Source organism: Toxorhynchites rutilus, chromosome 3, assembly GCF_029784135.1.
Source record: "Toxorhynchites rutilus septentrionalis strain SRP chromosome 3, ASM2978413v1, whole genome shotgun sequence".
Lineage (NCBI taxonomy): Eukaryota > Metazoa > Arthropoda > Insecta > Diptera > Culicidae > Toxorhynchites > Toxorhynchites rutilus.
Window position 1 is genome coordinate 12,595,386 of NC_073746.1, and position 14,069 is coordinate 12,609,454.

General features: G+C 36.8%; 1 protein-coding gene across 1 annotated transcript in view; it reads left to right on the forward strand.

Annotated features, from left to right (window-relative positions):
• Window positions 1-14,069, forward strand: part of LOC129778873 (chaoptin) — a 510,710-nt gene that overhangs the window by 398,810 nt on the left and 97,831 nt on the right. The window lies entirely within an intron of this gene.

Genomic DNA, 14,069 nt, shown 5'->3' on the forward strand with positions numbered 1-14,069 from the left:
ATCTGCAATCACATTTGACTTTATTGAGATGGTTTTGAAAACTAGTTTGCGTTCCGTTCAGTTTAATTGCCGACGAATCGACGAATCTGTCGAAGAAATAGTCACTAGCCTTGAGGTAGCAGCGCACTGTTTGTCCGGAGGACAAATAATTGGCACTTTTTGACAGATAAAGTTTGGTTTGAAATTTATGCAAACACTATTTGGTTTGCCACTCTTCAATCATCGACATTGGCGAACAATGTCAAACATCGAACATGAAAAAAATCGACCGAAATATTTAAAGTAACCTAACCATATACCGATAGGTTCGAAGAACAGACCAAACAAATATTTTAGGTATCCAATATTTTTTAGGCAACTGAATATGCTTGTGCTTGTCGTGTTTTGTGTCGAATATATTGATCGAATTTCATCTGAGTCAAATATTTGGCTTTAGTCAGTATATGAGCACTCTTAGTAGCCAGAACTAGCTATTGGAAGGATGGTATACAGTTCGTGAATTATTGTTTTTATGACCTTATACAAAGTTACCGAAACGGATTCTAGAACGTTGTATAACGAAACGTTAACGTTCCCTGTGGAACTTTTGCCGTCTCAACGTATGCATTAATTAGCGTCATTTATTAATACTTGGTTGAGATTTCTTAAACCAAATAACACGCCTAGAATGTATCCCGAGGGGCAAGCTCTAGAATACGCGTGACCACAGTGCAAGTCGAAGAAAATTTCTTTGACGAAAAATTCCCCGGCCAGAACGGGAATCGAACCCGAACACCCGGCATGATAATGTGAGACGCTAACCACTAAAGTGTTCATGCAAATGCTAAAACAGCTGAATAAAGATGCGTTTGATCAACAAAATACATAATACGTCTACTTCAACTTCAATGACTCGGTTATGGTAAATCTGACCATGCATCAGAAAAAAACATCAAGCCATTTTTAGGCTTAATGGAAATTTTTCTACTCTGGAGAAATGATTCAGCCAATTGGTGAGGAATTCAGAGAGCTGCGCAATGTTGATTTTTCAGACTAGTCTCCGGATGAGTGAACCAATGTTGTCATGTTTTGGGGTAAAGTTCTTGCCACAACTACCCGTAGTGGTGAAATGGCATTCTCGCAATTAAGAAAATTTATGCCAAAAATTTACTAAACACCGAAGAAAGTGGTTTGGTGCACATGTCTGCAACCATCAAGCTTAAGTATAATGCGTCGATATATGATGAGAAAAAATAACGGTTAAATCATGTTTTACAGTGTTGATTGATTGATTGTGTTGAAATATAGAGACTTTAAAAGTATGCAGTCTAGTTCTAGTTCTGAGAAGGGCTCTTGTGGACAAACTCAGTCCAAACTCCATCTTCACCTGCCCTGAGAAAGACACTTCGTTGTCATTGCTCGTCAGCGAACTGTGTCGAACGACGTTCTCGTGAAAATGTTCAATAAAATTCGCAATTCAATATAAAAAAAAATCCAGACAAATCCAGACTTTCTATTTTCCAATATCCAGATTTCTGTTTAATACACTTGGCAACCCTGGCTTAATCCTTTATAAGGCTGTGGAAACTTGGTAAGGAATCGATCCAAACAAATTATCTTTGATAAAAAATAAACTATTGAAACAGTTGAAAACAGTTGGTGGTAATATAGTTGCCCCTTCCCGTTAACCACAAAACCACTGCTCGCCGACGTCTTACCAGATACTTTTAGAGGTCTTTGTTAAGCAAAATATTGAAATAATATTCCAAGTGCGACAAAAAAATTAATTCTGTGGGTGTCAATATAGTTGTCACGACCTAATAAAACAGGTTAACCTACCGCAGTTTCTAAATTAGTATGAATTTTTTTTGAATAAGATAATTAAAATTATGAATTAGAGAATTAGTAAGAATTTTGTATGAATAAGACAAAAACGAGAAATAGGTTTTTGTTTGAAAATTTTGGCTATAGGGGGTCTAAGGTATCACTCAACTCTGGATAAGGGGTCTATTGCCCAAAATAGTTTGAGAATCCCTGATGTAGAGTATTCAAAAACGTAGTTAATCAGAGTTTTCTAGTAAAACTCAGGGGGTGCCGGTCTTATCCTCAGTGGCGGGCTTACCCTCCCTACCCCTATTGTTTTTATTATCTACTAGCTGACCCGGCGAACTTCGACCCGTCCAAAATTAATCAAAATATAAACTCTTTCGAACACTCACGTTTTCTTACCAAGCGAATGTTCATTAATTCAATCGCAGAACTCGCCATTGATTGATCTTCTAATTGACGCTTTACAATTTCCGTTTAGTACAATTTTCCAATTACTCATGCTAAAACTCGTCATTATAATATAATTTTTTTTACAGACACAATTTTTGCTCAAGATTTTTGACTCATTTTTAGATAACAAGTTTTTCCGATATATTGAATACATGATTGATAAAGTTTCAAAAAAAAAAAGAACAACATAACATTGATCTACGGGAAGAGACAAACACAACACAATAAAAAAATACAAATCGGACCATTCCTTCCTCAGGTTTTGTGCTTACCAATACATTTGGCCTTCCATTTTTATTTGTATTGATGATTCGAAGAACCACTATTTCGTACTGTTTTAGTTGATCGATAGCGACCCCAATAAAAATCAAAACAACAAGATAAAAATTAGCATATCGCCATTATTACGATCATCCCTAAAACTCTTTTTTTTTTTCCTGTGTGCAAACACTGCAACAACGGCCCCGGGGGGGAAACTAAATCAAAAATTGAATCGAGAAAAGCTCCGATAACGAATGGAGAACTTCTTCAACAGGAAACTGGCTTTCTTACCAAGTCCATAGAATTTGGGCTCTGTTCCATTTGCTATTGGCGTTGCATTGTGCTCCTTACACACTCCCCAATGCTGCTGGACGGGAAAACCCTTCCCTTCGCATCCGTACACTTCCTTCCGCCCATAATGTTGTGATAATTCACTCTTTCACGATCTTCTTGGCATCTTCTTTCACGAGAGTTTCTTGGCAACCGATAGTGGGGGCACAGAAAGAATGAAAGAAAAAAAGAATGTACACCCAATCATGACCAGCAGGAGTGCAATGGCACAATCCGAAGCAATTGCTTCGGAGCGCATCAAAAGGGAAACTATAGCATCGAGCATAGATTCCGATGGCAATAAAATAGCAAAGTAAATTTGCTTTTCCGAACAAAACAGAAAATTTGGTATACCAAACTGAGTGCTGCAGTCCTCGAGCTGGTCAGACGTTCCCCACCCCGATAGCTAGTGGGTTAGCTTTATGACATGCTTTTGAAGCGGTTCGATGATCGCTATTTATGCGTAAAAAATGGACATCGTTGGAGCTTGACTGATTATACTGAACGAAAGATTCTGATGCAATTGGAAGCTCGTTTGAGGCGAAGAAAGGAACCAATGTAACGGCCAATTGATTTTATTGATGGGAGAAAAGTTATTCCGATCGCTGTGTCTTGAATCGAGTATCGTTACAGTAAAGTTGTAATATATTTTATTTGTGCAAATTCCAGACAGGGTTTTCACCATGTTATATTCGATTTACAGCATTCGAATTGGTTTCCACTGAAAAGCGCCAAGTTGAACAACCGATGCCAAGTTTCCCTTTATACTAATGTCTTGCCAATACTAACTGAAACAGCGGGCGCTTCGCGCGAGAATGTCATATTTGAGCTAGAAACAAAAACTGCGTGAATGAAATTTATCATCAATTTAGAAAATTTTCTCACGGGTGCAGGTTTTTTTTATTGTTTTTGGCTTACCGTCTTCACAACATGGCCTGATTCACAATCTTCTTGTGTATCGTTCATTGCTTGGTGTTTTAGTGGTGCGGCTTGCAAGGCCTGCGACCAACCCCACTATCTCGCAGGAGAACCATCGTGATACTGCTGCTATACGTCCCGAGTACCACCAGGACTGGGCAAAGACGCTGTTTCCGGGTTTTTGTGGCTTTTCTTGGGGACTGGCAATGCCCAATATGCTCATCCCACCACACCCTAGACAGTTCCCCTTTACCAGTGCAAGCCAGAAAAACGATCTATGACGATAGAATTTCTGACCCGAACGGGAATCGAACCCGAAGCCCCCATATCTTGGCAAGCGCAACGCTTACCACTAGGCCATGGGGACACAAGTTGTGCAAGTTGCAGGTAGAATTAAGCTGCAATTGATACAACTATGTGGATAGTTTGAAACAATCGCTTTTTTGTTTGTTGGGTATGTATTTTGCGATTTATTTCGACATCGTTGAAAAATTGGCATTCAGTATGAACACTATGCCTTCTATCGGAATGTCTGTGATATGATGTTTTATTTAAAAGTTATCAGTTTATCCGCAACACCTCAGTTCAACTTAACTATTCTTTAAATCTAAGGATAGAGCTCCAAAATGAGGATATTTCACATCTGGATCCAGGGGGCAAAATTATAGACATAATAGATTATTCTGGTTAGCCCAAACTAGATGTTATAAATTCATCTAGCGCTTTCCATTCTTTCCACTCTAATCAAAAGTTCCCTCGAGCCCGACTGGCTCGGGCTGGTTTTTATTAGTTTATCGTTTACAATTATTTCGTCATCAACTAACCTCTGAACTATAACAAAACAAATCGCGCTTGAGTCATATAAAGAAACGCCAGCATGCGCTTTCTGATGGTGACTCGGCGCTGACAGTTAAATGTGTATTTTTTAAAATTTTTTCACAATAAATTAATATTCACCATTCGCATTGAATGATTAGCGAGGGAAGAAAAACTACTCACGGAGCCCACATGTTCGTGTTCTTATCCTAAATTTCAATATTTGTTATACAATACCCATAATCCATTTCATAAATTAAGTTACTAATCAATTTTCGTTGCTCAAAATATAAAATATATATTGTTTTTTTGACAAATCAATCGATTATGTTTTTTTATTCTCTATCATCATGTAGTTCTATCCTTTTGTACAACTTCTATGTAAGCGACATCGACAATTGTCTTACACAAAATTGCAGCCTAAGACAACTTGCAAATGATGGAGTAGTGTCTGTCGTAGGATCAAACGAATCCGACCTGCAAGAACCCTTACAAGATACTTTGAACAATTTTCCAACCTGGGCCATTGGGCTAGGGATCGAATTCTCCATGGAGAAAACAGAGATGGTGGTTTTTTCTAGGAAGCATAGACCAGCAAAACCAAAGCTTCAACTTTTGGGTAAACCGATCACTCATGCTATGTCATTCAAGTATCTTGGGGTATGGTTCGACTCCAAATGTACTTGGGGGGCCCATGTTAGGTATCTGAGTAAAAAATGTCATCAAAGAATAAACTTTCTCCGTACAATTACCGGCACCTGGTGGGGAGCCCATCCCGAAGATCTTATAATGTTGTATCGAACAACTATTCTCTCAGTGATGGAGTACGGCAGTTTCTGTTTTCAATCAGCTGCCAAAACACACTTCATTAAACTCGAGCGAATTCAGTATCTTTGTCTCCGTATTGCGTTGGGATGTATGCCCTCAACGCATACCATGAGCCTCGAGGTTTTGGCAGGCGTACTCCCACTAAAAGATCGCTTCAATTTATTATCTCTTCGGTTCCTCATCCGGTGTAAGGTTATGAATCCATTGGTGATCGGAAATTTTGAACAGCTTATCGAGCTAAATTTTCATTCAGGATTCATGAGCTCATATCATGAATTCATCTCCATGCAGGTTGATCCTTCTTCGTATACTCCCAACCGTGTTTGTTTTCCTGACTACATCAATTCCTCTGTACATTTTGATTTGTCCATAAAGGAGAAAATCCATGGAATTCCAGATTATCATCGATCGGGGATTGTTCCTACGATCTTCAATGCAAAGTATGGGCGTGTCAATTGTGATAATATGTACTTTACTGATGGGTCCTCTATGAATGAGTCCACAGGATTTGGAGTGTTCAACGAAATTTTTAGCACCTCACACAGTCTTCAGAATCCTTCTTCTTCTTCAATGGCACTAACGTTCTTAGAGGAACTTCGCCGTCTCAACGTAGTATTACTTGCGTCATTTTTTATTAGTACTTAGTTGAGATTTCTATGCCAAATAACACGCCTTGAATGCATTCTGAGTGGCAACCTCTAGAGAATACGCGTGATCACAGTGCAAGTCGGAGGAAATTTCTTTGACGAAAAATTCCCCCGACCAGAACGGGAATCGAACCCGAACACCCGGCATGTTTGTTATGACGCTAACCACTCGGCCACGGGAGCACAGAATCCTTGCTCTGTGTATATTGCTGAATTGGCAGCGATATACTGGGCGCTGGACAGCGTCGCCTCACGACCTGTTGAACACTATTAAATTGGAACGGATAGTCTTAGCTCTGTCGAAGCTATCCGTTCAGTGAGGCCGGAAAAGCACTCGCCGTACTTCCTTGAGAGAATACGAAAAAATTTGAGTGCTTTAACCAGACGCTGTTATGTCATTACCTTTGTCTGGGTCCCTTCACATTGCTCAATTCCGGGTAAAGAGTGGGCTGACTCATTGGCAAAGGTAGGTGCAATTGAAGGCGATATTTATCAGCGTCAAATCGCCTTCAATGAATTTTATTCTTTAGTTCGTAAAAATACCATCGTTAACTGGCAACGCAAATGGAACGAAGATGAATTGGGTCGGTGGCTTCACTCGATTATCCCTAAGGTTAGCCTCAAACCATGGTTCAAAAGTCTGGACTTGAGTCGGGACTTTATTCGCACCTTCTCACGACTCATGTACAATCACTGTTCGTTAGACGCGCTACTCTTTCGTTTTAATCTTGCCGATGGCAATATCTGTGCTTGTGGCCAAGGTTACCACGACGTCGAACACGTTGTTTGGTCGTGCGAGGAGTATCTTGTTGCCAGATCGAATTTAGAAAACTCTCTTCGGGCTAGAGGAAGGCAGCCCAATGTGCCGGTGGGAGATGTGTGGGCTCGGTTAGACCTTGATTACATGTCCAAAAAATATGTCTTCCTAAAAGCTATCGATCTTCGTGTGTGATTGTCCTTATATCCTTATATTCTCCTTTTCCTTTTCCTTCGCGAGAAATCAAATCCCTTCTTACTAACAATAGAATAAGGTGAAATGTAAATACGTATTAGATATAAGATTAGAAATTGAGTATGATGAATGTGAGTGTGAACATTGTCAACATATCCTTATACCCCATCCTCTTCCTGAAACAAAATGTCATCCTTCTAAACTCGAGCAAACCGCGAGTAATCGGTTCTCTACTTCATTAACATTAGAATTAATAGAAAATGTTTATATATACTTGTAACTATACAGATAGGAGTTTGGCTCCTTTAAACTTATGTAACTGAGCCTGTAAAAATAAACGATCTAATAAAAAAAATCATGTAGTTCTATGACGTAGTGAAGCTTAATATGTTAAAAAAATACTGAACAATTCTGAATCCAACAAATCACCACGACCAACTCCAGTTACACAATCCCATATGAATAATATTGGTGGAATCGTTTTATGATCAATCAATTTCTCTTTCATCATTTCAATTAATGTTTAGTCATAACATTAAATGCTGATTTTTTTAAGCAAAAACAAAAAATACAGTCAGGTTACGTGATGTAGTGTTGATAAAAATCAAAGACAAAACATTGCTTAAACAATAGAGAAAAAAATGCGACTGATGCGCACATTGAATCATCCGCAGCTTTTTTAATTTTTTAACCAAATATTCCTAACAAAATAATATTTTTTTCGTCATTCAAAAAAATATCTGTATGGTATTGATTGATTGTTGTTCTATAAAAGAGGCTTTAAACTTGATGATGTAACCGTGTCACACTAACAGAATTTCGACTTCATACGTCTGCCTTCTATCTTCGACTGTATTTCTCTTACCAATTGTTATGTAATCACGTAATTTTATTAATGTTGTGCATATAAGTTTTCTAAGCGTTAATTAATCTATTTTTATGTACTACTAGCTAACCCGGCAAACTTCGTCCCGCCCATTTACTTGATTAATTCTCGAGTAATGCAGAAATTTGTGTTTTATTTGTATGGCAGCCACCCCTAAGAGAGGGGGGAGGGGTATCTAACCACCATAGAAACATTAATTGCACCCTAAAGTTTCCATATGCCTAATTTGGTTTAATTTGCTTGATTAATTCTCGGGTAATGCGAAAATTTGTGTTTCATTTGTACGGCAGCCCCCTCTAAGAGAGGGGGAAGGAGTATCTTAACACCATAGAAACATTTATTGCATCCTAAAACCTCCACATGCCAAATTTGGTTTCATTTGCTTGATTAATTCTCGAGTAATGCAGAAATTTGTGTTTCATTTGTATGGCAGCCCCCCCTTTGAGTGGGGGAAGGACTGTCTAACCATCATAGAAACATTTATTGCACCCTAAAACTTTCACATGCCAACTTTGGTTTCGTTTGCTTGGTTAATTTCCGAGTAATGCAGAAATTTGTGTTTCATTTGTATGGCAGCCCCCCCCTTAGAGAGGGGGGAGGGGTCTCAAAATATCACGAAAACTTTCCCCGGCCCCAAAAACCCCTACATACCAATTTTCATGTCGATCGGTTCAGTAGTTTCCGAGTCTATAAGAATCAGACAGACAGACAGACATCACTCCATTTATATATATATATAGATAGATAGATAGATTGTTTGTTTGGCTTTTGAAGGGTGCTCAATTGTGCAATTAGTTTTGTCTATATTTGCTATGCTATATGGTACTATAAAGACTGATATAAACCTAGGATAGGTTAGGTAGAGTGGGCTAGGTTTATATTGGATCCTATTTTATTTCTGGTAAAAATATTATAATTATGAATTTCTCTAAAGTTTTGCATTTCAACTGATTGTTTTGGAAAATTTTGGAAATTTCATTATTGATAAACTAATTATTTATATTTTTCATACTTTATTTGCCATACTTGTGAAAATTAAAAAAGTGAAAGTTTAAAAAGATATGTATTTTAGAACTGGGTATTTGCTTAGATTATAATAGTATGAAATTAGAATTTTTATCTTACTCTACGCGTATGAACTTCTTCGTTATTCGTCTCATCTCTGCCTAGAGGGTAGACATACAGGTACGGAATAGATTTTCTGAACTAATCGGTACAACGCGCTAGAGCAATTGCCATTCGTTCTTATAATATACCCATTTAATATTTCTATTCGCTAGTCAGCTGCATAATCATCATGGCCTTTTATGTAGGCTCATTTTTCTCTTCTTTCCTTTTCTGTTTCTTATGTTTCTTCATATTACTTTATATATCTTCATATCTAGAAGAGCAAATTCGAGTGTTTGAATTCCATTTTATTCATTTTTATTATTTCATCTATTTTTCATTGCTAGAAGAGCAAACTCTCATGTTTTTTTTTACTTAGGGTGCCACTGTCCATTTTAAGGCGGTCCGAAGAATCAATTTTTTATGCAAAAAAATCCATAACTTTTGAATCACTGAACTGATTTAGAATATCGACATATTAAACTGAATCCAATAGGCTAGTCTTCTTTGAAAAATTATTACACCGAAAAGGAATTGTAATTTTGCTTACGTAATCTTTGATTGGATTTGTTGTTTTATAGTTTACATGGTTCATAGATAGATATATTATTATACTTTTTTCTTGAAAGCTTACATAACATATCTTAAAATCTAATATGTGATTTTTATCGTTTTTGAGTTGTGATGTTTCAAAACCAAGATCCATTTCTTTGCAAGTATAATATTTGTTTCGAAGAATACTAGCTCATTGGCATTAACACTCCTATACTCGCGCATTGGTCGGTCAGACCGAGAAATCAATAATCCGTTCATTTCTCAGAAAATATCAACACTACGACTTTGCGATTCTCTCTAGCTTCGTTATTCGTCGTTCGTCATCGTTCAGCGTATCACATGTGTTGGTACAAAGGGGACTTGTGCCACTTTTTTAACACTTTCAGTCTGACACACCGACGCGAGTATAGGAGTAACTTTTTTGGACAAGTGCCATTTTTCATATTCTAGAATATTGTTGAATGAGATGTATAAATTAATGTTAGCGGCGCGGAATATTCATTGAATGTAATGCATAAGATCATTACCGGACTATTCTTATTTGATTTCAATCCCTTTTGTAACTGGATTGAACGGATCCATATATTAACTATTCGTCGATATATTCGTCGTTAGATTCATACGTTCAAAAGCAAAATATGAATGTTTGACTTTCGTATAGTTATTCGCTAAATATAATGGTCAAATACACACTTGTGAAAGAATTTCACTTGTGGAAGAATTGTAAACAGTAAACTATAAACTAATCGGTGGCTTATGGTAATTTTTAACAGTTACAATTTCGGGGATATTTTTTATAATGGACTATATCTACAGGAGAACAATAAAAAGAAAAGGAAGTTCCTAGAAATCCCTTTATATAATCTTTTTATGCCCCATCTAAGGCATTAGGCATTAGTTCTTAGTTTACCAAAAGTACAGAGACAAAAAATGTTAGAAATATGCTAACTTTATATTCCAGAACCCTTATCATCTGGTAATTATCTAGAATACGTTTTACATTCATTTCTTTGATAAAAAAAAACCCGAAAACACGCAACAACTGCATGAAATGTAAACAATATGTTTGCTTCGACCATCCAGTTATGCTATGTTCCGATTTTTGCTTCAATGAAACCACAATCGATTAATACGTTTTTATGTTATTGTATAGCTCTTTATTCTTCCATGAATTATACTTAGTTGCTTACTCTTAATTAATAACAATTTATAATTAATAACTAATTTATTAATAACATTAATAAAAAATCGAATTTCGTTATTTGTGTTGGAGTAACAAAAATTACTCTGTTTTGATGAGGCTGAATTAGAGGACTATCAAAACATAATAAAGACGAAGAAAACATATGTTTTTGAGTTTTTTTCATTTAATCATACGCTCTTCTTCAAATAAATGCCAATAAAGCCTGAAAAACACACAATGGCAACATTACAGAGAAGTTCAATTTTCGGTCTGTGACACCGTGCGCGAGTATACGTGTTATGATTTTGCACGCGAGTACAGGAGGGTTAAATGAATATGTCGATTATCTTAATCGGTCCAGTAGTTAAGAATTTTTAAGAAAAAAATATTTCTTTGGAAGAACGGGGAACATAGTTTTTAGACCATCGGTTTACTTTGAAAAATCATAACTTAAAAACGAAAACAAACACATCTTTGATTTCTGGATATGTTATGCAAAAAAACTCAGCTTTCAAAAAAATATAAAAAAGCATAGTGCCCTTGGTCCCGGGACCATGTAAACTATGAAAAACAAATACAATCAATGAATACGAAAACAAAACAGAAACTTTTAACAGATGTGCCAAAAAGAGCTCAATTTTCTTAAAACATTTCATCGCAATCAAGCGGCTGAAGACATGTTGGAATGAGCAAAATCTAATTGCACATTCATCAAACGCATAATTACTATCCAGATATGGCCCCGAGTGACATTTTCCCTTTTTAGAAACTCAAATTACCGCTTCGTGGGACTCGTTCTGACAACATTGAAGACATAAAAACGAATACACTGCATGTAGGCTATTTCTGAACACAGCTATAAAAAGAGTTCCGATGACTGGATTGTTCGTTGGAAAAAGTGTATTGCATCAGACGAGGCCTATTTCGAAAGCGATAATATAAATTTAGATGAAAAAATGAAGCATTTTATAAAAAAACACAATTTCCTGGTATATATTTGACAGAATGTATCACAAAGAATTTTATTTGAAAAGATTCTACTGTCTGATTAGACCGTTTATTTGAGACTGATAGAATTTTCTCGGAATTTAGACTAACATAATTTTATCTATCATTAATATTTGGCCCTATCGAAGAGTGTGGGAGCGGTCAATCGTTTACGGCCTGCTGATTGATGATGAATGGAATGATTGTTCTGTGCGTTTGTGCAACGATGATATAGGAAATTAATTCTATGCAATCTACTAGACTCGTGCTCGAACACTTTCAAAATATGACCAGAATTGATCAAAGAAAAGGTTTACAGTAATCGTTCGCTAACTGGTCCTGGTTTAACTGGTCTGCTGTTCAACTGGGCGAACGTTAACTGGTCCTTGGACCAGTTAAAAAGACGAATTTCGTATACAATCGACGCCATATTCAAATGGAAGATTTGCTGTGAGGGGCATTCGAATGTAATTTGAAATGTTATGAAAATTGTAATTATTTTCGCATGACAAAAACATTGATTAAACTACAGAAAAATAACTTTCTCAAATTATATTTCATACCTGTTGTCGCACTCAATGCGAAACTTCCATAGGAATCCTTTTGTTTATCCAATTACATGAACAACGCGAATCAAGCAATTCATTGAAGTTCCCCTCGATTTTGATTGACGTTTAACATGCTGGACCTGTTAAAACGCGAATGTCGATAAGTGGTCTTCCCTTTTCGTCCAGTTAGTGAATGTTTACTGTATCTTCCATCATGACAACGCGATACCACACACATTTTAGATGACGCGCGCACGTAAGTGCGGAAAGTTTCAATACCTCCAACGTTTAGCACGCAGCTTGTCCCGTCTTAATACCATTTATTTCGATCTCTGAAAAACTCTGAAATCATTGGCAGACATGACAGATGTCAGGAACCACTTGAAAAGGTGTTTCACCGATAAACTACAAGTTTTATACGGATGGAATTCATAAATTACTGGAAAAATGGCTAAAGGTTATAAAAGAATTTTGGTATACAACATATTGAATCCTTTGGGAAGCATGCGTCGTTCTTTGTTCAATTTTTAAATGAATTTCATTTCATTTCAATTTCAATTTATTGTATACCAAATTCCCAGAAAGACCAAACATATACATTCATAAAAAAATAAGTTAATTTTTTTTAAGTTATATGGTTTTACTGTGATTAAACATAATAATGTTACAGATAATGTACTAAAAGCTAAACAATAACTAGGCAAGCAACAGTGAGCAAGTATCACAGTATCAAGTATCTTCCTCATTAATCTAGGGCATTGATGAGACTAGAATAAAATCGTGGGGTTGGCGACGTGCCCCATGATTTTATGTTATAAGAATAACTGATAACTGTGATAACTGTTAACTACTATTTGCCCAATTACTTGGCTTGGTAACTTAGAATTAATGCATGTTTTTTTTTATGGGGCATAATAAGATGACATGAAGGATTTCAAGAAACTTAATGCGACTTGTTTTCTTGTCGATATTGTTCAGCTCATATGTTATAAAAAATCATCCCCGAAATTGTATCTATATCTCCCATACAAATGAAACACAAATTTCAGCATTACTCGAGAATTAATCAAGCAAATGAAACCAAATTAGGCATATGGAGGTTTTAGGGTGCAATAAATGTTTCTATGGTGATTGAACACTCCACCCCCTCTCTAAGGGGGAGCTGCCATAAAAATAAAAGTCGAATTTCAGCATGACTCGAAAACTAATCAAGAAAATACCAAATTTGGCATGCGAAGATTTTAGGGGACACAAAACGTTTCTATTGCGAATAGACACACTCCTCCCGTCGCTCTGAGGGGGGAGGGGGCTGCCTTACAAATGAAGCATACATTTCCGCATAATTCAAGAACTTTTCCGCAATCGGAACTTAATTTGGCATGTGGAGGTTTTATGGGGAAGAAATAGTTCTAAGATGGTTCGACACTCCTTCCTCCTCTCTAAGGGGGTCTCCCATTCAAATGAAACATAAATTTCTGCATAGCTCGAGAGGTTGGTTTTAGGATGCAATAAATGTTTCTGTGGTAGTTAGACACTCCTCCCCCTCTCTTAGGGTGGGCTGTCATGTAGCACTAGTTTTGTCACCTGTCATTAAAAAGACAAACGCGGTATAATATTATCCAGCATACTAAGCATACTACTCCTGGCCCGACTGGCTCAGTACTTTTTATTTCATCTTATGTTTACAATTACAATTTCTTATTTACTAACTTAATTTTTCGGGTCGCGCTAGAATCGTACGCACACGTTTCCGTGGTGCTGACTCTGCGCGAACCCCTGTTGTACAATCAAA